Source organism: Petaurus breviceps, unplaced genomic scaffold (assembly GCF_028583685.1).
Source record: "Petaurus breviceps papuanus isolate PSGF00001 unplaced genomic scaffold, PetGlider_PUasm1.0 90849, whole genome shotgun sequence".
In the NCBI taxonomy this organism is placed as follows: Eukaryota; Metazoa; Chordata; class Mammalia; order Diprotodontia; family Petauridae; genus Petaurus; species Petaurus breviceps.
This window is the reverse complement of record NW_027187361.1, coordinates 22,383,051-22,403,922: the sequence shown is the minus strand read 5'-3', so window position 1 is coordinate 22,403,922 and position 20,872 is coordinate 22,383,051. Positions and strand designations below refer to the sequence as shown.

At 37.4% G+C, this 20,872-nt stretch overlaps 1 long non-coding RNA gene across 1 annotated transcript in view; it reads right to left on the bottom strand.

The window, feature by feature from the left end:
* Positions 1-2,272: 2,272 nt before the first annotated feature.
* Positions 2,273-20,872, bottom strand: part of LOC138149867 (uncharacterized) — a 63,645-nt gene continuing 45,045 nt past the window's right edge. Inside the window, exon 4 of the long non-coding RNA XR_011165449.1 lies at positions 2,273-3,583. This is a non-coding gene — a long non-coding RNA (uncharacterized lncRNA). The remainder of the gene's footprint in view (positions 3,584-20,872) is intronic.

The window sequence follows — 20,872 nt, the reverse complement described above, 5'->3', positions numbered from 1 at the left end:
GCAAACAAATATATACAAAACAAACTATATACAGGATAAATAGGAAATAATTACCAGAGGAAAGCCACATTTATAATTAAGAGGGATTGAGGAAGACTTCTGGTAAAAGATGAGGTCTTAGTGGGGACTTAAAATAGAACTTCATGGGGACTCTATGAAGGGAGAAAAGGACTTCCAGTGACTGGGAGTTGTGAGTCACCCCTTTGCCAAATGGGTCCTCTATACATGTGCCTTACTATCTTTATTCTTTATGTTTGACTCTACTCTCTCCTGGGACCTTGTGTGTGCAAAGCGAGGATGCATCCCTGGTTTTGGAGGGGAATATTTTGTATCAATCATTCTTACTATATTATCTTAATAGACACTTTGCTAGAAGTAATTTGGTTATGGGCCGATAATTAATGACTTATCAATGAGTGAAAAAATTTTATTAAGCACTTATTATATGCCAGGCACAGTGTTACATGCACTTGGGAAATACATAGCAGAAGCAAAGACAATGCCTACCCTTCAGGATCCTATATTCTAACGAGGAAGATTGTGCAGAAATGGTTTTCCTGTGGTGCTGCTGCTGAGCATGCTACAGGTTCTTGTACCCACAGGTGAGAGTTAGGTGAAAGGTGCATGAGCAGCCTTGAAAAGGGCTTGGCAAAACCTCCACTGGAGCTGGTCCTCCCCAAGCACCTCATATGCCCCTTAAGAGAAATACTCACCAACAGAGAGAGCAGGAGCCCCAGGACAGAAGTTTCTCCTGGGTATAATCTTTGGTATGGTTGTCAAGACAATTGTCTAGGAGGCTGTGGAAGATGGAGCCAGAAAGAAGTATACCAGCGGGGCAGCTAGGTGTTGCAGTGAATAGAGCACCAGCCCTGGAGACAGGAGGACCTGAGTTCAAATCCAGCCTCAGACACTTAACACAAAAACTAGCCGTGTGACCTTGGGCAAGTCACTTAACCCCAATTGCCCTCCAAAAAGCAAAAAAAAAGGAAGTATACCAGTGAAGGTCCTGGGTGACTACAATAATAGAAATATGGCCTTTCGCTATTAACCCTAAAGCCAGAGCTACGCTGGTAAATGTTTAAGGACAGGTTGGAGGTGGGAGGAGAAGGATGGTTGCGGAGCACTGGGAAGGTCATATGTGTCTGGGAAAGACTTTTAAATTCAATAAACATTATTAACATTTTCTCTATCACTTTCTTAAGTCTAGACAATCAATAAGACAATAAATCAAGCCCTTATTTGTACAATTGACCAATTTCTTGGATGTAAATGCTCACCCTAAAAATTTACCAACTGGCTCTCCTGAAAATAATACGAGCTGGCTTCAGCACATCCCTGCCTACAGCACAGTAGGATAATAGTCAGTCCAGGGCAGGGGACCCAGATGCCCATGCATGTGTGACTGAGGGGGTGATACACAAATATCATTATCTCCACTGTACACATGAGAAAACAGGGACTCAGAAGCCTGGTTGCTTAGGACCAAATAACTACAAAGAGGAATTTCAATGCAAACTCTACTAACTAGCTTTGTGATGTTGGGTAAATCAGTTAACCTCAGTTTCCTCATCTCGAAAATGAAAGGATTGTACTAGGTGATCTCTTAGACCCTTTCAGCTATACAATTTTTTTTATTCAATTAACCAATAATTCTTAATGTTCCACTAATAACAGCTATATTACAGTAATTCAGAAAAAACAGGACCCAGATACTTCTATACTTAGACTCCATTTTATATACACCAGTGTCATGTTCTTTGATCTCAGTCATCTCAATCTCTTTGTGCCTCCCTTACCCCCGCTGGGAAGTAGGTGAAAATAGAAGGGTCTCATTGGACACCAGCTGCTGCTGCTAATCTGAGCTTTTTGGAATAAAGCAGTTCCACTAAAAATCAATGAAGCAATTCTTACAAAGCCAGTTCCAACATGAGCCCTATTCCAGACTTTTGAAATAATTCACACTGCATCTGTATTTCTAACATATATTTCACATGCCATACACATTTTGAAAATGGGCTGATCCTGACATAACTCATTTAAAAAAAATTCTAAGAAAACATCTTTGTTATATGAAATCTGAACATTAAGAACCTTGGGGTAGTATGTATGTAGCTATGTCTACTGTTTTTCTCAAATGATCTATTTGCATCTGAATAAGGAAGAATCACAAATCTAATTTGAAATACATAAGTATAGCATAGTTTTATTATGAGACTAGCACATGAGAGTACATTACAGGAAAGTCTCATTATCAAAATGATACATTTTACTAGATTATTACTTTTAATGAATTTGGTTCAAATAGACTATTCAACTCCCAAAGCTTTGCTTTCTTTGACAGTAAAATAAATCAATATTATGATAGAAGTAATAAAAAAGTATGGCTCCATAATACATATGTAGCACAGAATATTTAATTTGTAAAGGTGTTAAAATATCTATTATCTCATAGAGTAGCTGTATTTATACTTAAATAATATATGAAACAACTTGATTCAAATGACTGTATGTTTCTACCAACTGTAATTTTATTCTAAGAGCTCAAGAAATACTTTGTTCATGTACCATAAGAGAACAATAAACAAACGACTTTAGCATCATACACGCCAGCAAGTTCAAATGCACGCCAATGTAAACATTTTCTTGAATTTGTTTTCCATTTGTTATTGTTCCTTTAGCTAAAAGGTTTATCTGTTTGGGTTGCTCCCTCCCCCATTTCATAAGAATATACTTGAGCACCTCTCCTCAAGGATTTTCCAGCACTCTTGAAGGGGGGGGGGGAGGGGGTTGGGGGGTATGTAGTTTCTGCTATTGGCTCAAGCTGCCATTTATTGTATACTTTAAACTTCAAAGATCCTCAACACCCTACTTCCATTTGACCTCTTAATAATCAGATTCATTTTTTTTTTACAAAGAAACATTTCAAGGTTATAGCAAGAACATATCCTACCTTCCTGCCCCATTACCTGGGGGAGGGGGGTGTCATAATCCCTCTTGCACTCTCTTGAGTTTTGGTTAGGGAAGGGGGATTAGGTTTTCAACTTAGTTTAGTTCCTGTACAGATGACATCAGTTCCACCAAGTTCCAAGTCCAAAACCCTCCCCCCAACTCTCATCTTGGCACCCTAACTTCTGGGGGCTCCCCTGCTGGGCAGGGAGCAACATCTGGCCTGGGATGGTGACTCCATCGTCTCAAGCTCCTGCATCTAGAACTTCTCCTAGAACTGAAGAGGACAAAAGAAAAAGACCAAAAACCCAAGTCTATTTCCTGAGGCCAAACGACCTAAATTAAATCCAGGAGGAGGTAGACCTTTCTTTCCCCACCAAGCTTAGTGCATGGTGCCCATGCTGAGGGTGAACTAGACCCTCACACCTGGATTCTTCCCAAAAGAGGATGCTCCACTGTTTCTCCAGCAGGTAGATTTAAAGAAGTAACCAGTTCCAGCTATGGAGCCAGTGGAAAGAGGCTGCTATGACACACGTGTTAGGGGAAGGTAGACTTCTTTCTCCCAGAATTGGTGCCTGCTGTCTCATACTCTCCCATGTGGTGCTTCTTTGGTCATCTGGGTACATATCAGAAAGCCCTGTAACAAAAATTTGCTATTATGAGCTTATATTCAGATAGTTCTTTTTAAAGGTTTAAAGTCTTGATACTTTTGCTTTAAACTAGGAAAGTATCTTCACCTTCTTAACTACAGAGCTGTGAAATAAGGTTTTATATGGAATAAAATGGTACACCTGTTAGACTAATTTCTGCACAGTCAAAGATAGGAAATGAAGAAGGCTATAGCCAAGAGAAATGTTAAGGAGAATTTGGGTTGGGAGCATGTGATCATTCTTTTAACAATCGGTTTCAACTCTAGGGCTAATACTTGATTCTCTGGTGAAGAACGTCAACATATTTTTTTAAGACTTTTTTTATGCTATTATCTGGCTGAGCTTTAGAATTTAGGATTCCAAACATCCTAGCGTTATTATGTTTATTATTTTCATTATACAGTAAAAAAAAAAAAAGATAAGAAAATTCTTGAAAGATTTTGGAAGTCTCATTGAAATCCGTATCTTCCTGGTGCCTACTATCAACTTTATTTATTAATTTTTTCATTCTAATTCACTGTATTCACCTTCGGGTCAAAGGACAATACAGGTTCATTATCTTTGCATTTATTGAGCACCTTTTGTTTTCATTCTTCACTACAGGAACTAGGTTTCTTTTCTTCTAAATGGGCACCATTGCTAGCCACAGCTCTGTCCTTATTGTCCAAAGTGCCTCCTATCCTCAGGATGAACACGTTGCTTTTGCTCAGTCTGAATTGTTCTCTATTGCTCCATACAAACACTATGTGCTTTCTAATGTAACTTGTGAGCACTTGGCAGCAATATGTTTCAAATTCTATTTTGATGTGTCCTTGAAGCATTTTTTCCTTGTCTGTCCTGTGACCAGGCCTGAAGTGCCTCCACAAAGTAGTGATGTGAATTTTCATGATGCCAGATGCCTAAAAAGAATGCCCTGAGACTCTAGGTCATGGTTACTTCCCCTCCCCTCTCCTCTCTTCTATCTCACCAAGCTGAAACTTTGGCAGTCTACCAGTGACATGCAAAGAAACTGAATTGCTTCCATTTGAAGATCACCTGGCAACATAAGCTACCAGACACTGAGGTCCTTTCTCGAGCTAAACTGCCAAGCATTCAGACTCTACTGCAGAGAGTGCACAACTCTGTTGGGCTGGCCACGTTGTTCTAACACCAAATGTGCATTGTGTAAAAGACTATTTTATGGAGAGCTCACAACAGGCAAACAACTCACATGCAGGTCAGAAGAAGTTATACAAGGACACTCACTCTGAAGGTCTCCCTGAAGAACTTTGGAATCAATTGCATGACACAGGAGACACTGGACCACCCAGCATGGCATGCCCACATTAAAGAAAGTACTATGCTCTCTGAGTGAAACAGAATTTAAGTAGCTCAAAAGAAACATGAGATGTACAAATTTAGAGACATTTCAACTTTAAATGTTCATATACACTATTTGTGCCCAACCTGTGATAGAGCCTTCCAGGATCGTATTGGTCTGATCAGCCACAGTCAGTAGGACACACTGTATCTTGACTCCAACAAAGTGATGTCATTTTGGTCCTGTTTGAGAATAATGTTCAACAACCAACCAGATCATCTTGAGAACATTGGGCAAAAACCTAATTATCCTGGGGTCCTCCCTTCTAAATATTTGGCTTTCTTTTGCTGATATTACCTGATGAACTTATGTGATCCTGGGGTGTTTGGATGTTAAGGAAACTCTTGGTTTTTGGTCAAATTCTTCTATAGCCTTTTTATGATGTGAAGGTAAGAGAAAGGGATAAGAGTTTCTACTAGTCTTGAGGACAGAAGATTGTGAATGTGAAATCTAAAGAAAATAAAACCTTAAAAAACAGAATTGGTCAAATGATAAAAGAGGCACAAAAATTCACTAAAGAGAAGAATTCCTGAAGAGCTAAAAAAAGATTTTAAAAATCAAATAAGAGAGGAAGAGAAAAAATTGGGAAAAATGAGTTATGCAAGAAATTATGAAAAGAGAGGCAATAGCTTGTTAAAATAGGCACAACAATGGAAGAAAATAATAGCTAAAAGACTAGAATTGACTAATTGGTTAAAAAAAAGGCACAAAAACCCATTGAAGAGAATTCCTTAAAAAGCAGAATTGACCAGAAGGAAAAAGAGATACAAAAGCTCACAGAAGAAAATAATTTCCTAAAAATTAGAATTAGGCAAGTGGAAGATAATGATTCCATGATGTATTAAAAATAGTAAAACAAAATCAAAAGAATGAAAAATTAAAAGAAAATGTGAAATCTCTCTGAAGAAAAACAACTGACCTGGAAATAGGATTTTTTGGACTACCTGAAAGCAATGATCAAAGAAAGGGTCTAGATATCGCATTTCAAAAAATTATCAAGGAATGTTGCCCCAATGTCCTATAATCAGAAGGTAAGATAGAAATTTTAAAAATCCACTGATCTCCTCCTGAAAGAGATCCAAAAATGAAAACACACAGGAATATTATACCCAAATTCCAGAGCAACCTGATAAAGGAGAAAATATTGCAAGTAGCCAGAAAGAAACAATTCAAATGTTGTGGAGCCACAATCAGGATAAAACAAGATTATCAGCTTCCACATTAAAGGAGTGGGAGGCTTGGAATATGAGATTCCAGAAGGCAAAGGAGTTAGGATTACAAGCAGGAATAACCTACCCTACAAAATTAAGTATAATCCTTCAGGGGGAAAATTGAATCTTTAATGAAATAAAGGACTTCCAAGCACTCCTGATGAAAATATCAGCACTGAATAGGAAATCTGACATTCAAACAAAAGACTCAAGAAAAGCATAAAAATGTAGTTATTATTTCAATAGATGTAGAAAAAGCTTTTGACAAAATATAACACTCATTCCTATTTAAAGAAATCCTATTAAAATCATTCCTAGAAATCATAGGAATAAATGGAATTTTTCTTAAAATAAGTATTATCTATCTAAAACCAAAAGCAATCATGATCTATAATAGAGATAAACTAGAAGCCTTCCTAATAAGGTCAGGAATAAAGCAATTATGCAATATTGTACTAGAAATTCTAGCTATAGCAATAAGACAAGGAAAAGAAATTGAAGGAATTAGAATAGGCAATGAGAAAACAAAACTATTGTTCTTTGCAACTGATATGACAATATACTTGGAGAATCCTAGAAAATCAACTAAAAACTAGTTGAAATGATGAACAACTTTAGCAAAGCTCCAGGGTACAAAATAAACCCACATAAATCATCAACTTTTCTGTTTCCAATAAAATCCAGCAGAAAGAGAGAGAAACAGAAATTCCATTTAAAATAACTGCAAACAATACAAAATATTTGGGGGTCTACCTGCCAAGACAATGCTAGGAGCTGTATGAACACAATTATAAAATATTTTTCACACAAATAAAGTTAGAACTAAACAACTGGAGAAATATTCATTGCTCAGGGATAGGTTGGGTCAGTACAATAAAAATGACAATCCTACCTAAATTAATGTGCTTATTCAGTTCCATACCAATTAAACTAACAAAGAATTATTTTATGGAGCTAGAAAAATAAATAAATAAATTCATCTCAAAGAACAAAAGGTTGAGAATATCAAGGGAATCAATAAAAAAAAATGTGAAGGAAGGCAGCCTTGAAATATCAGATTTCAAACTATATGAGAAAGTGGTGATCATGAAAACCATCTGGTACTGGCTTAGAAATAGAGTTGTGCATCAGGTACCTAATGCACAGTAGTAAATGACCATAATAATTTAGTGTTTGATAAATGCAAAGAGTCAAGCTTTTGGGACAAGAACTCAGTATTTGACAAAAAAAAAACTGCTAGGAAAACTGGAAAACAGTTCAGAAGAAACTGGGTATAGCCAATATCTTCTACCATATGCCAAGATAAGGTCAAAATGGCTACATGATTTAGACATAAAATGTGATAGTATAAGCAGATGAGGGGAGCATGGAAAATTTTACCTGTCAGATCAATGGGGAAGGAGGTGGAGTTGTGAACCATTCTGGAAAGTAATTTGGAATTATGTTCAAAGGACTCTAAAACTGTATGAGCCCTTTGACCCAGTAATATCACTACTAGGTATTACACCAAAGAGATAAAAAAAAAAAAAAGGAAAAGATCTTTTTTCATTTATAAAAGAAAATTTCTTTTTTTTTTTTTTGCTTTTTGGAGGGCAATTGGGGTTAAGTGACTTGCCCAAGGTCACATGGCTACTTTTTGTGTTAAGTGTCTGAGGCTGTATTTGAACTCAGATCTTCCTGACTCCAGGGCTGGTGCTCTATTCACTGTACCACCTAGCCACCCACTATACAAGACAATTTCAAAGGACTTATGATAAAAAATGCTGTCGACCTCTATAGAGAGAACTAATGAAGTTCACTTTATTTTTCTTGACCTTTTTTAACATCATGGCTAATGTTTTCCCATGTGTAATTGATATCACATTTCTTGCCTTTTCAATGGGCAAGGGATTGGCAGTGGGAGGGAGAGAATTTGAACTCAAAATTTGTTTAAATATTGAATGTAAAAAATAAATAAATGGCTCACCAATAGAAATACATTTTAAAAAGAAAAGAAATTCTCCTTAGGACCCAAACTGCCTACACCAGTATAAGTTGGAGGGAGGTGTGAGTGTGTGCGTGTGTGTTTGTGTGTGCATGTGCATGTATGTGCGTGTGTGCATGCTACATATGGTAGATGTGTTTAATTTTGCTAAACTGGGTTTTTCTTTGAAAATATTTTAAAATAGGAAAGGCTCACTGAGTAGGGAAATGGGTGAGGGATACATTCAGAAATAAAATATGATTTTTTTTTAAACAAACCTAACTACCCCATGAGTCAGCCCATTCCATGGCTCTTCAATTGTTAGGATACTTCCCTTACATCAGGCCTAAATCTGTTTCTTGATAACATCCTAACATTACTTATTACTGTCTCTGCTCTCTTGTACTTAACAGAATAAATCTAATCCTTTATCCACATGTCAGGCCTTCAGATACTTAAAGACAGCTATTATAACCCCTTCCTCAAGACCTCCACTTTTTTCCTCTCCAGGCTATTTAGCCTTATTTCCTTTAAGTGATCCTCATATGGTGTAATCATCTTTTGGATGTTTTCCAATATATCAATGCCCTTCCTAAAATGAGGTACTTGGAGATAAACACAACACTCCACATTCTATTTGATGAGGGCAGGGTTACAGGGATCTCTCTTGATCCCTGTTACCTTCCTGTCACCTTCCTGGTTCTTAACACTTTGCCTCTCTTAATATAGTCTACAATTACATTAGCTTTGGGGATATCAAGTCACGCTATGGACTCGTCTTGAGGGAACGCTTCATCTTTGTGTATGAAGAACAGAATCTATTTGAATGAGCTTTGTTTAGCACTCTAGCTCATTAATGAGGATGACTCCTCAGAGCTAATTTATTGTGAAAGACCACCCATTTAAGAGCCAGCTGTATATAATTCAGATATTTCCCTGTTTGTAGTTCTTCTATATCCCTCTCCCCCAACATTTTTGTTATTTATTTGCCTGAGGTTTACTGCTTTGTAATATTATATATATATATATATATATTTAAAGCAATTGGGATTAAGTAACTTGTTCAAGGTTACACGGCCAGTTATTTCTGGGTGTGGTGCTGAGTATCTGAGCCTGGATTTGATCCCCAGGTCATCCTAACACTGGAGCTGGTGCTCTTACTTGGTGTGCTCCCTGGCCACCCCATGTAATATTATTTTAATAGGGCATCCGTGTGGTTCATTAGATCAAGTGCTGCCCTACTAGCTATGTAGCCCTGGGCAACTCACTTAACCCTGTTTGCCTCAGTTTCTTCATCATGTAATATGAGCTAGAGAAGGAAATGGCAAACTACTCCAGTATCTTTACCAAGAAAATCTCAAACAGGGTCACAAAGAATCAGACATGATTGAACAACAACAATATCATTATAAAAGTAGTTTGTATTCATATAACACTTTAAAATTTGCAATTTTCCTCACAGAACACTTATAGGGTAGAAAATGTAAATATTATTATACCTCCTTTACAAAGAGAAAACTGATGCAGAGAGAAGTTATTTGTTCAGCTTCACATGGCTAATAAGTTTCTAACCTTGAACTGAAAACCAGTCGACTATAAAATCAGTGTGCTTTCCATTAGAGTAAACTTCTCCACTCATCCCCATCAAGCAGGAGGGAATTTTACCTTTAAAACCACAACTTCTCTTTGCATTGTTTGCTAAACAGATTTTGACATGCTATTGTAGACTATTACTCCTTCCCCATATTTGTAGATATAAATGAGTGAATTAATGCATGGGGGAATGAATAAAAAAAAGCATGTACTAAATGTTTTTTTATTGGCAAAGCATTGTAACAAAAACTAGGGATACAAATACAGAAGATAGTTTCAACCCTCAAGAAGCTGACATTCTAAAAGTGGGAGACTACAGGGGTATAGAGAGGTACGGAGAGCATGGATAATTAGATGACTGGGGAGAGATTAGATTTTATTTGAAAAGTTACCAGGATGGTGAGTATAGTACAGCTAAAGTTTTTCTCCCTCCCCTTCGTAAGACAGCAGGCAATCTGATATAAGTTATACTTGTACAATCATACTAAATTTCCACATTAGTCATGTTGTGAAAGAAGAATCAGAACAAAAAGGGAAAAACCACAAGAAAGAAAAAGGCAAGAAAATTATATATGCTTTGATTTGTATTCAGACTCCATAATTCTTTCTCTGGATGTGAACAGCAATTTCCATCATGAGCCTTTTAGAATTGTCTTAGATCATTGTGTTGCTGAAAAGAGCTAAGTTTATCAAAGTTGATCATCACACAATGTTGTTCTTACTGTGTACAACATTTTCCTGGTTCTGCTCACTTCACTCAGCATTGGTTCATGTAAGTCTTCCCAGGTTTTTCTGAAATCTTCCTGGTCATAGTATTCCATTTCATTCATATACCACAACTTGTTCAGCCTTTCCCCAGGTGATGGACATTCGCTCAATTTCCAATTCTTTACCACCACAAAAAGAGACGCTATAAATATTTTTTTACAAGTAGGACCTTTTCCTTTTTCTCTGATCTTTTTGGGGTAGAGACCTAGTAGTGGTATTGCTGGGTCAAAGGATTTGTACAATTTTATATAGCCCTTTAGACATAGTTCCAAATTACTCTCCAGAATGATTAGACCAGTTCACAACTCCACCCACAATGCACTAGTATACCAATTCTTCCACATCCCCTGTAGCATTTGTAATTTTCCTTTTTTGTTTTATTAGTCAATTTGATAGGTATAAAGTGGTGTGTTGGATTTGTTTTCATTTACATTTCTCTAATCAATAGTGATATAGAGCATTTTTTCATGTGACTATAGATAGCTTTGATTTCTTCTTCTAGAAACTGCCTAGTCATATACTCTTATCAATTGGGAAATGACTTGTAATTTACAAATCTGACTCAGTTCTCTGGCTTTAAAAAAAAAAAAGTTTTTATTTGAAAGACTCAAGAAGCCTTTATCAGAGAAACTTTCTGTAAAAAAAAATTTCCCGGGGCGGCCAGGTAGCACAGCAAGTAAGAGCACTGGCTCCAGTGTTGAGAAGACCTGGAGATCGAATCCCGGGCTCAGACACTTAGCACCCACCCAGAAACACCTGGCCGTGTAACCTTGAGCAAGTTACTTAACCCCAATTGCTCAGGGGAGGCCAGGTGGCTCAGCGAGTAAGAGTACCGGTTCCAGTGTTAGGACGACCTGGAGATTGAATCCCGGGCTCAGACACTCAGCACCACACCCAGAAATAACTGGCCCTGTAACCTTGAGCAAGTTACTTAACCCCAATTGCTTAAAAAAAAAAAAAGTTTCCCCCAGTTTCCAGCTTTCCTTCTAATGTTAGCTTCAATGGTTTTGTTTCTGCAAAGCCTTTTTAATTTAATGTAACCAATTACACATTTTATATCTTGTAATGCTCTCTGCCTCTTCTTTGGTCATAAATTCTTCCTTTCCCCATTGATCTGACAGGTAAAATTTTCCATTGCTCCCTTAATTTTCTTATGCTATCACTTTAAATTTTTAAACTATATATCCATTTTGACCTTATTTTGGTATATGGTTGGAGATGTTGGTCTAGTTTCTCCTGAATTGTTTTTCAGTTTTCCCAGCAGTTTATTCAGATAATGAGTTTTTTCCCAAAAGCTTGGTTCCTTGTATTTGTCAAACACTAGATTATTATGGTCATTTACTACTGTATATTGGGTACCTAATCTATTCCACTGATTCACCACTCCATTTCTTAACCAGTATCAGATTGTTTTCATGATTACCACTTTGTAATATGGTTTGAAATCTGAGATTGCAAGACTATCTTCCTTCACATTTCTTTTCATTGATTCCCTTGATATTCTTGACCTTTTCTTTTTCCAGATGAATTTTGTTATTATTTTTTTCTAGATCTACAAAATTATTCTTTGGTGTTTTGATTGCTTTGGCACCGAATAAGCAAATTAACTTAAATAGAATTGTCATTTTCATTGTATTGACTCAGCCTATCCATGAGCAATTAATATTTCTCCAATTGTTTAGATCTGATTTTATTTGTGTAAAAAGTGTTTTATAATTGCCTTCCTGTAGTTCCTGGGTTTGTCTTAGCAGGTAGACTCCTGGGTATTTTATATTGTCTGCAGTTAACATGTAGTTTTAAAGTCCCACTTTAGGTGCAATATACTTCTCCATCAATGTTTCTTTTTTAACTGAGTTGCAAACAAATAGCAAAAGAGATCAAGTAGAGCTTCACCTTTTTATCTCTCTCCCTGTCTAGGTGTTGGTAGATTTTCTTAACAAGTCAAAATGTCTCCCATTTATAGAGTTCTTTAAGGTTCTCAAAGTGCTTTACATACATTATCTTATCGGATCCTGAGCAGAATAAAGTTAGGTAGGTGCTATTATTTCCATTTTACAAATGAGTTGACTGAGGCTCAAAGAGATTAAGTGACTCACCAAGCTACATGTAGCTAATTAGTATCTGAGGTGGTATTTGAATCCAAGTCCTTCTGGACTTAACTCCAATCCCTTGCCTTATAGCCACAATGCCCAGCTCCCTCTAATGGCCCACTACAGAGAAAAGGAGGAAAAGCAATGGACCCACTGGAATTAAACAAGTGAGTAAAGAAGGGAAACAAGCTGTGCCAGGAACAGTAGACAGGAGAAGGGAAATCGCCTTGATTGGGTATCTTCTAGAACTCTATATAAGCATATGTATAAGAATAAGCAATGGAAGGCTACTGAAACACTGAACACTGAAATGATTTGATTTAAGCATTACATTAACTAATCAATAATGACTGAAAATTTACTCAGTATTTTGATTCATGATCCCTGACATCAGTGAACTTAGAATCAATCTGACGAGATGAGACTAAGCTAAAAGTGAGGGAGATAAGCCATAAGAACTTCTTCTAAACATTCCACTCCCTGCTGCCTAGCCTGGTTTCACTTATTCAATTATGCCTCCTCTATTTCTAGATTTTCTAATTCAGCCCTCTATGGGCAACTCGTCACTCCCTAGGAACAGGTTATTTTCCTTTACACTAAAGAGTTTTCAGTTTTATTATGCCTATAAGATATTGTCCAGACTCTCTCCTTCCTTCTTTCCTTCCTTAAATATTTCTCAAAATAAGAGTCTCTAGGGCAGTTAGGTGGTACAGTGGACAATGTACTGGCCCTAAAGTCAGGAGGATCTGAGTTCAAATCTAGCCTCAGATACTTACTAGGTGTGTGACTTTGGGTAAGTCACTTAACCCTAATGCCTCCCCCCAAAAAACAAAGCAAAAAATAAGGTCTATCTGCAATCTTATCATTTTGGTACCATTCTCTTACTCTTTTATCCCTTGCAATATAGCATCTAAAATTCTTAACAACCTATTGATACCTTATTATCAGAGGTCACAGTACATCTCCCATAGTACATTTGGCTTTTTAAAAAATCCTCACTCATCTCCAAACCCTCTACAGCACTGAATTCTCTTGAACCTCCTTGAAACTCTCTTTTCCCTTGGCTTCCAAAAAATTCAATCTTCTTGACCTTCCTGCTTTCCTGTTTAGTTCCATCTCTCTTGCTGACTCCTCTTCCTTCTATACCCAAGATGAAGCTATTTCTGAGGCTGTGCTCTTAAACCTTTCTTTTTACACACTCTCTCCTGACGGTTTTATCTATTCCCATGAGCCCAGTCACCCAAGTTAGAGACCTTCCAGTCATTCTTTATGCTAACCTCCCTCTCACTTATCCATAGTCAATAGGTTGCCGAGTCTCCTTGATTCCACTTCTGCCACAACCTTTGTATTTGTCCTTTCCTTGTCATTCCAATGGTCACCACCCTAGTTCAAGGTTATGTAACTCTTTGTCTGGACTGTTGTGATAGCCTCCTAACTGGTCGTCTCACCATAATTCTCCATTATCTTTTCCTTCACCAACAGTGCATTAGTATACTAATTCTTTTTCTTTCCTTCTGTCTCTAATGAAAAGATGATCCTTCTCACCAAGTTCAACTTCTCCATTTATGACTTTGATCCCATCCCCTCTTGTCTCCTCTGATAGTTCAGATAAACATAGGTTGTAACGACTTTCTTATTATTTAGTCCACGTTTAAAACTGGCTTAAAGTTTAGTGACCAGGATTAATTCCACAAAGAATATATTAAAAAAATTTTTTGTTGTTTGTCCTTAGTTCTCAAAGAAGATCAATGACATCAGGAGGGTGATATCTTGACTTGCAAGTGAGTTGGATTTAAGTGAGGTAGAGCTGTGCAGAGTTGCCAACCTCACTGTCTTCTCCAGGGTCATCTGAGTCCAGTACCAAGATAAATATCAGGACGATTTTTCTGAAGTTAAAAATTTGCTGAAAGTTTAATGAATAGGAATAATTCCATAAAGAATATATTTTTTAAAAATTCCAGAAAGAAATGACCAGTTAAAATTGAACAGAAGCAACAATAATTGAATCATTCTCCATCTCTCATTTTAAATCTCTCCATTTCTACTGTCTGCCTATAAACACCCCAGACCCCTCACCCAGCTTTAAAAAACCCTGTCTTTGCATAAGCTGTCCCCATGGCTATTGTGCACTCCCTTCCTATTTCCATCTCTTAGAACGGCTAGTTTTCTTCAGAGCTCACCTCAAATGTCACCTCCTATACAAAGCCTTTCCTGATATCTGCAATTCCTGTTATCCTCCCCAAATACCTCGTGATTGCTTTATATGTGGCTTAATATACTTTTATGTGTACGTGTTTCTTCTCCTTTGGACTGTAATCTCTCTGAGGGCAGAGACTGATTAATTTTTATTTTTGTATGCCCAGTACCTAGTATGGTGACAAATATATAGCAGGCCTTAAAGGATGATGTAGTGAGTCATCGTTCAAGGCCTTCCAGTCTGTTTTAAATCTGTCTTATGACTTTATGTCATAGGACACTCTATTGAGTACTTCAGTCTCTGCCTGAATTGCCATTCCCCAAATATGATCTATATATTTCTTTGCTTAAACCATTCTCTTTCTCTAGAATGCCTTCTACTTTTCCAACCTCACCCTATCTCTGCCTTTTGAAATAATCATGTAGTCATAGATTTGGAGCTGGAAGGGATCCTGTAGTATATCAATTTCCATCTCTTCATTTTACAAATAAATGTAAAGGAGCTGAGGTCCACAGAGGTTCTTACTTGGTCAAGGTCATATACAGAGGCAGAGCTGGGATTTGACCTCAGGTTCTCATTCAAAATCCGAACTGTTTCCACTGTACCAGACTGTCTCTGCTTCCTAAATGAAAACTTCCTTTAATCTTCTCCTTTACCCACTCCCAGCTGGAAGTGATTTCTCTCTTCTCTGATTACATATCACTTTCTGTCTGATAGTGATTTGTATAAATGTCTAATTGTTCCTACTAGATTATGATCTCTTTGAAGATGGAAATTTAGTTATCTTTGTAACCATCACAGTGTTTAGGACAATGCCTTACACATAGATTGTATTCAATTAACATTAGTTAAGCAAATGAATGAAGTGTTAAATTGTATGTTATGGGCTATAATTATTACAGTGTTTTGGTATGGTACGTGGTGCCTGAATGACAACCAAACATAAGCAGAATGAACAGTCCCTCCAACTTAAAAAAAAAATTAATTTTCTCAATTGCCAAACATTTACTTCTTTTCACTCTTAGGTCCCCCCTCCCTACAGCCCAACACAAACTAGGGAAGATTACATACATTTACTCCAAATAAAACTTATGTAACAAACACTCATCCTCAAGCAAAACAAATCTCTATACTGGCCACATCCAAAACACCTAATTCTGCATATTTAGTCTACTATCTTTCTGTCAAGAGGTGAGTAACATTCTTTACAACTGGTCCACTGCCATCAGGATTGATTCTTAAAGGCTTTCAATATTATTCATTTTTACAGTGTTGTTATAGTAGAAATTGTTTTCCTGATTCTGCTTACTTCATTCCAGACCAACTCATGTATGTCTTTCCAGGTTTCTCTGACACCATCTCTTTCATCATTTATAGTAACATCATAATATTCCTTTACACTCATGCACCATATTTTTTCAGCCATTCCCCAGTTGATGGCCACTCCCTTAGTTTTCAATTCTTTGCCGCTACAAAAGCTATGCTATAAATATTTTAGCGTATATGAATTTCTTCCTCTTTCTTTGATCTCACTGGAGTACAGGACTAGTAGTCATCCTGTTGGGTCAAAGGGCATGCACGGTTTATTTTTTTAAACAAATATTCATTGATATCTCTTGTTTTTCATTTCACCAGAGCTTTTCCCAGTATTCCTCCCCTTCTCAGAAAGCCATCCATATGACAAATAATATTTGTAGAGAAAAAAGAAATGGAAAAAAGAGGAAGAAGAAATTTTTAAAAACTGCAAAACCAATTTAAAAACATTAAAAACCAATTAAAAATCTGGAAATATGTGCACTAGACCCGGGGGGCCTTTGAGGAAGAGTAAGGTTGGAGTATATTCTCAAATCTCTTCTTTGGAGTCAGATTTGGTCTTTGTAATTTCAATTTAATTGCTTTGTGTTTGCCCTTTCCATTTACATTGTTGTAGTCATTGTATATTCCCTTGGTTTGGTTCAGTTTATTTCACTTTACATCAACTGTATAAATCCTATTTTTTGTATTTATCATATCTTATCATATATATCATATTTATCATATCTTATAGCACAGTAATATTCCATTACCTTTCTGTACAACAATTTGTTTATCCATTCCCCAATCAACAGGCATCTACTTTCTTCCAATTCTCTGCTACTACAAAAAGTGTTGCTATAAATATTTTTATGTATATGGTGACTTTCTTCTTATCAATGACCTCCTTGGAAGTATATGCCACATAGTAGAATATTGGAGTCATTTCAAATGCACGACATTTTAGTAACTTTATTTGTACATATCTAAATTGCTTTTCAAAATGATTGTCCCAATTCACAGCTCCACCAACAATGCACTAGCCTACTTATTTGTCTATAACCCCTCTAACATAGACTATTCTTTACATAGTGGGAAAAAAAAAACATGAATAATTGTACATAACAGAAGTGAACAGTTTCATATAAAATCCTTCTTTTTGTGATTTTTTGACTATTGAAATGTTCATGTTTATTGATGTTTATTAAGTTCATAATAAAAGAACAATATTATTTCAAATAAATTTAACATTAAACTAAATTAAAATGTTATTTTTTTTAAGCAATCGGGGTTAAGTAACTTGCTCAAGGTTACATGGCCAGTTTTTTCTGGGTGTGGTGCTGAGTATCTGAGCCCCGACACTGGAGCAGGTGCTCTTACTCGCTGAGCCACCTGGCCACCCCTAAGTAATTGGGGTTAAGTAACTTGCTCAAGGTTACACGGCCAGGTGTTTCTGGGTGGGTGCTAAGTGTCTCAGCCCGGGATTCGATCTCCAGGTCATCTCAACATTGGAGCCGGTGCTCTTACTCGCTGTGCTACCTGGCCGCCCCTAAAATGTTATTTTAATTAAGGAAATCTTTACATTTGTTTAAACAAAGTTTTAAACTAAACATTTAAATTAAACACATTTAAACAAATTTTCTCAGTAGCAAATTATTGTGCTCCTCTTATTATGGCAATAGCACAAAGCACAGATGTGGTTGCTTCCTGATACTCACAAGATTCCACAACTGGTGAGACCTAGTCTAGAGGAAGTTTGAATCTCAAGCCATAGGAACATAGGCTCATAGTAGGAAGGGACCTTAGATGTCATCAAGTCCAAATCCCTCATTTTAAAGATGAGGAAACTGAGGTACATAGAGATTAGATGACTTGTCTGGGATCAAATAGCTAATAAGGGTGTAAAGTAGAATTTGAACCCAGTTTTTCATGACTCCAAGTCTGCTGCTATATCCCCTTCACCATGCTCTATTTCAATTCCCATTTTTTGCTTTGACCTTTTCAAGAGGGAAGGGGACAGAGAGGAGAATATCTCTGTTTTCTGCTTGGGAACTTTACTTTGATATCTTTTGTCTTTTTGATTGGAATGGAGTGTTTATACAAACTAATGTTTATAGGAATCCCAAGGTGGGTGTGGGTGGGAGGTTTGAAAAGGGCTTCTCCCTTTGAGTTAAAATTGAGTTGTTCAATCTTTCTATGACTCCAAGATGATCTTCAGAGCTCCAAGCAGCATGCTGGTACTAGAGTTCTTTTAATGGGAAAAAAGTAAGTGCTAGAATAAACAGGCTTCATGGAAGATGAATTAATTTAGCTGGGTCTTGAGGATGAGTTAGATTTTAATAACCTAAGGGGAGAAGGAAGTGCAGATGAAGCGACAACATGAACTCACTGGGAAATGGGAAGAACAGCTTAATCATAATAGAGACCAGAAGGTGAGAGTTGAGGAATATTGGGATATAAGTGGAACCAGATTATGGAAGACCTTAAAGAAAATCAAAGAAATTTGGGCTTGATGCAGAGGAAAATAAAAAGAAACTTTAGGTTTCTGAGTAGAATAGATTAATAAAATCTCTACTTAGTGAAATCTCAACCAGTCTTCATGACCGCAGTATCCCCTAGAACTTCCTAATTGCTCCCTAATTGAATTAATATGCCATGTTGAAGAAAAGTTTTAAAGAAGTTTAGTTTAACAGAGGGTACATGATTGGTGAGAGCCAGTGGGAAAGGGAGACTGGAAGGTTTTTTTTTTAATTAAATTATTTATTTTTAGTTTTCAACAATCACTTCCATACATTTTAAATTTTCTCCCCTTCCCTCTCCTCTCCCTCCCCAAGGCAGCTTGCAATCTTATATGGGCTCTACACATACATTCCTATAAATACATTTTCACATTAATCATGTTGCACAGAAGAATTATAATGAATGGGGAAAACCATTCATTATATTAATGAGAAAGATAAAAACAAGCAAAATTGGAAAAAAAAAAAAAGAAAACGGTCTGCTTCATTCTGCATTCTGACTTTATAGTTCTTTCTCTGGATGTGACTGGCATTTTCCACCGTGTGTCCTTTGGAATTGTTTTAGGTCCTTGCATTTCTGAGAAGGGCTAAGTCTATCAAAATCAGTCCTCTAATACTGTGGCTGTTACTGTGTACAATCTGCTGCCCTCATTCAGTATCAGTTCATATATGTCTTTCCAGGTTTTTCTGAAGTCCACCTGTAATAGCATTCCATTACATTCAAATATGACAACTTGTTTAGCTATTCCCCAATTGATGGGCATCCCTTCTATTTCCAGTTCTTGACCACCACAAAAAGAGCTGCTATAAATGTTTTTGTACATACGGGTCCTTTTCTCCATTTGTATTGTTGTGAAGAGAATAAGAGAGAGACTGAGATCTGGGTTTTAGATAAATTTAGATGTAGATTTATTGTTCAAGCACTCGGCTGCCTGGAGTATACACTCAAATTGGGCAGCCCTGAATTGGAGTACAGGCTGAATTTATAAAAGCAAAAACCACTACTGGGGAGGGGAGCTAGCATAAGCAGTGACATACAACAGCCATTGGTTGGATCTATAGCTCAGGGCTAATTTGGGAAACATGGTGCAAGGGTACAAGGTCAGGACCCTCCATGTGATGGGGTCCCACCCAGAACAGGGTGGAGGGTGCAGGGTGGAGGGCACAGGGGGAGTGGAATTTCCCAGAACAGGATGGGGTCATGGAACAGGCCAGGGGCATGTTCTGGGTGAAGGGTGTGGGGGACCCTGCTTGGTCAGTGTTCTGGCTGGAGGACCTTGCTGGGTCTCCCAGAACAGGGTGGTCTCTTGCATGGGACAGACTTGCCCCATGATCTCTATTCAGATCTGCACCATAACCCTTATACAAAATGCTGCTTCAAGGCTTACTGATTTAGGGAAGTGCTAACTTAGGAAAAGATAAGGGAGCAGCATAGGTGCTCTCCATTTTATTCAGTGAAAAATTACTATTATTATTATTATTATTCCTTGGGTGATTCACTCTTACCAAGAACTACACTGTTAAGCTATTACAAGTAGTTACGGGGTTTAGGATAAAGACAAATAAAAGGGGCTTAATGGTGGCTTAATGGTGGGCTCCAAATCAGGTGGCATGTGATTTGGGTTACCTTACAACATTATGATCTCTTTGGGATAAAACCCTTGAAGTGGTATTTCTGGGTCAAAGGGTATGCACATTTTTATAGCCCTTTGTAATAGTAATGGAATTTAAAGATCCCCCTGTATTGCCTTGGTTTTTGGTTTGATTGTGTTAAAACCCAGAGCTTGTGAATCCCACTTGTGGGATGGACTTGTCGATGTGAAAAGAGAGGGCTGAACTGGGAGGAGCTGGTGACGTAAATTTAGAGAGACACAAGAAAAGAGAGGCAGAAGAACTTTTTGGAAGCAGCACCTTTGGAGGCAGAGAGAGATGGAGAGGATTGCTGAGGGCCACTTTGAATTGCTCAGGACTTTTGAGAGTTGCCACCCAGAGCTGCCAAAGACTGAGGAGACATGGCTATTATGCTGGTACTTTGTCTGTCTGTTTTGATGTTGTTTTGCCAGATTTGTCCACTGGTGAAAGAAAGCCCTGTTGTTGCAGAGGTTCTGGAGCCTTGCTGTTGGTTCAGAGCTCCTGAGACTGTTCTGCAGACAGAGAATGAATTCTGTCCACTGGTGAAGGACAGTGCTGTTGTTGCAGAGGTCTTGGAACCTTGCTGTTGGTTCAGAAGCCCTGAAGAAGGATTTTCTTGTTGTATGTTTACAGAAATCCTGGAAGGGGGT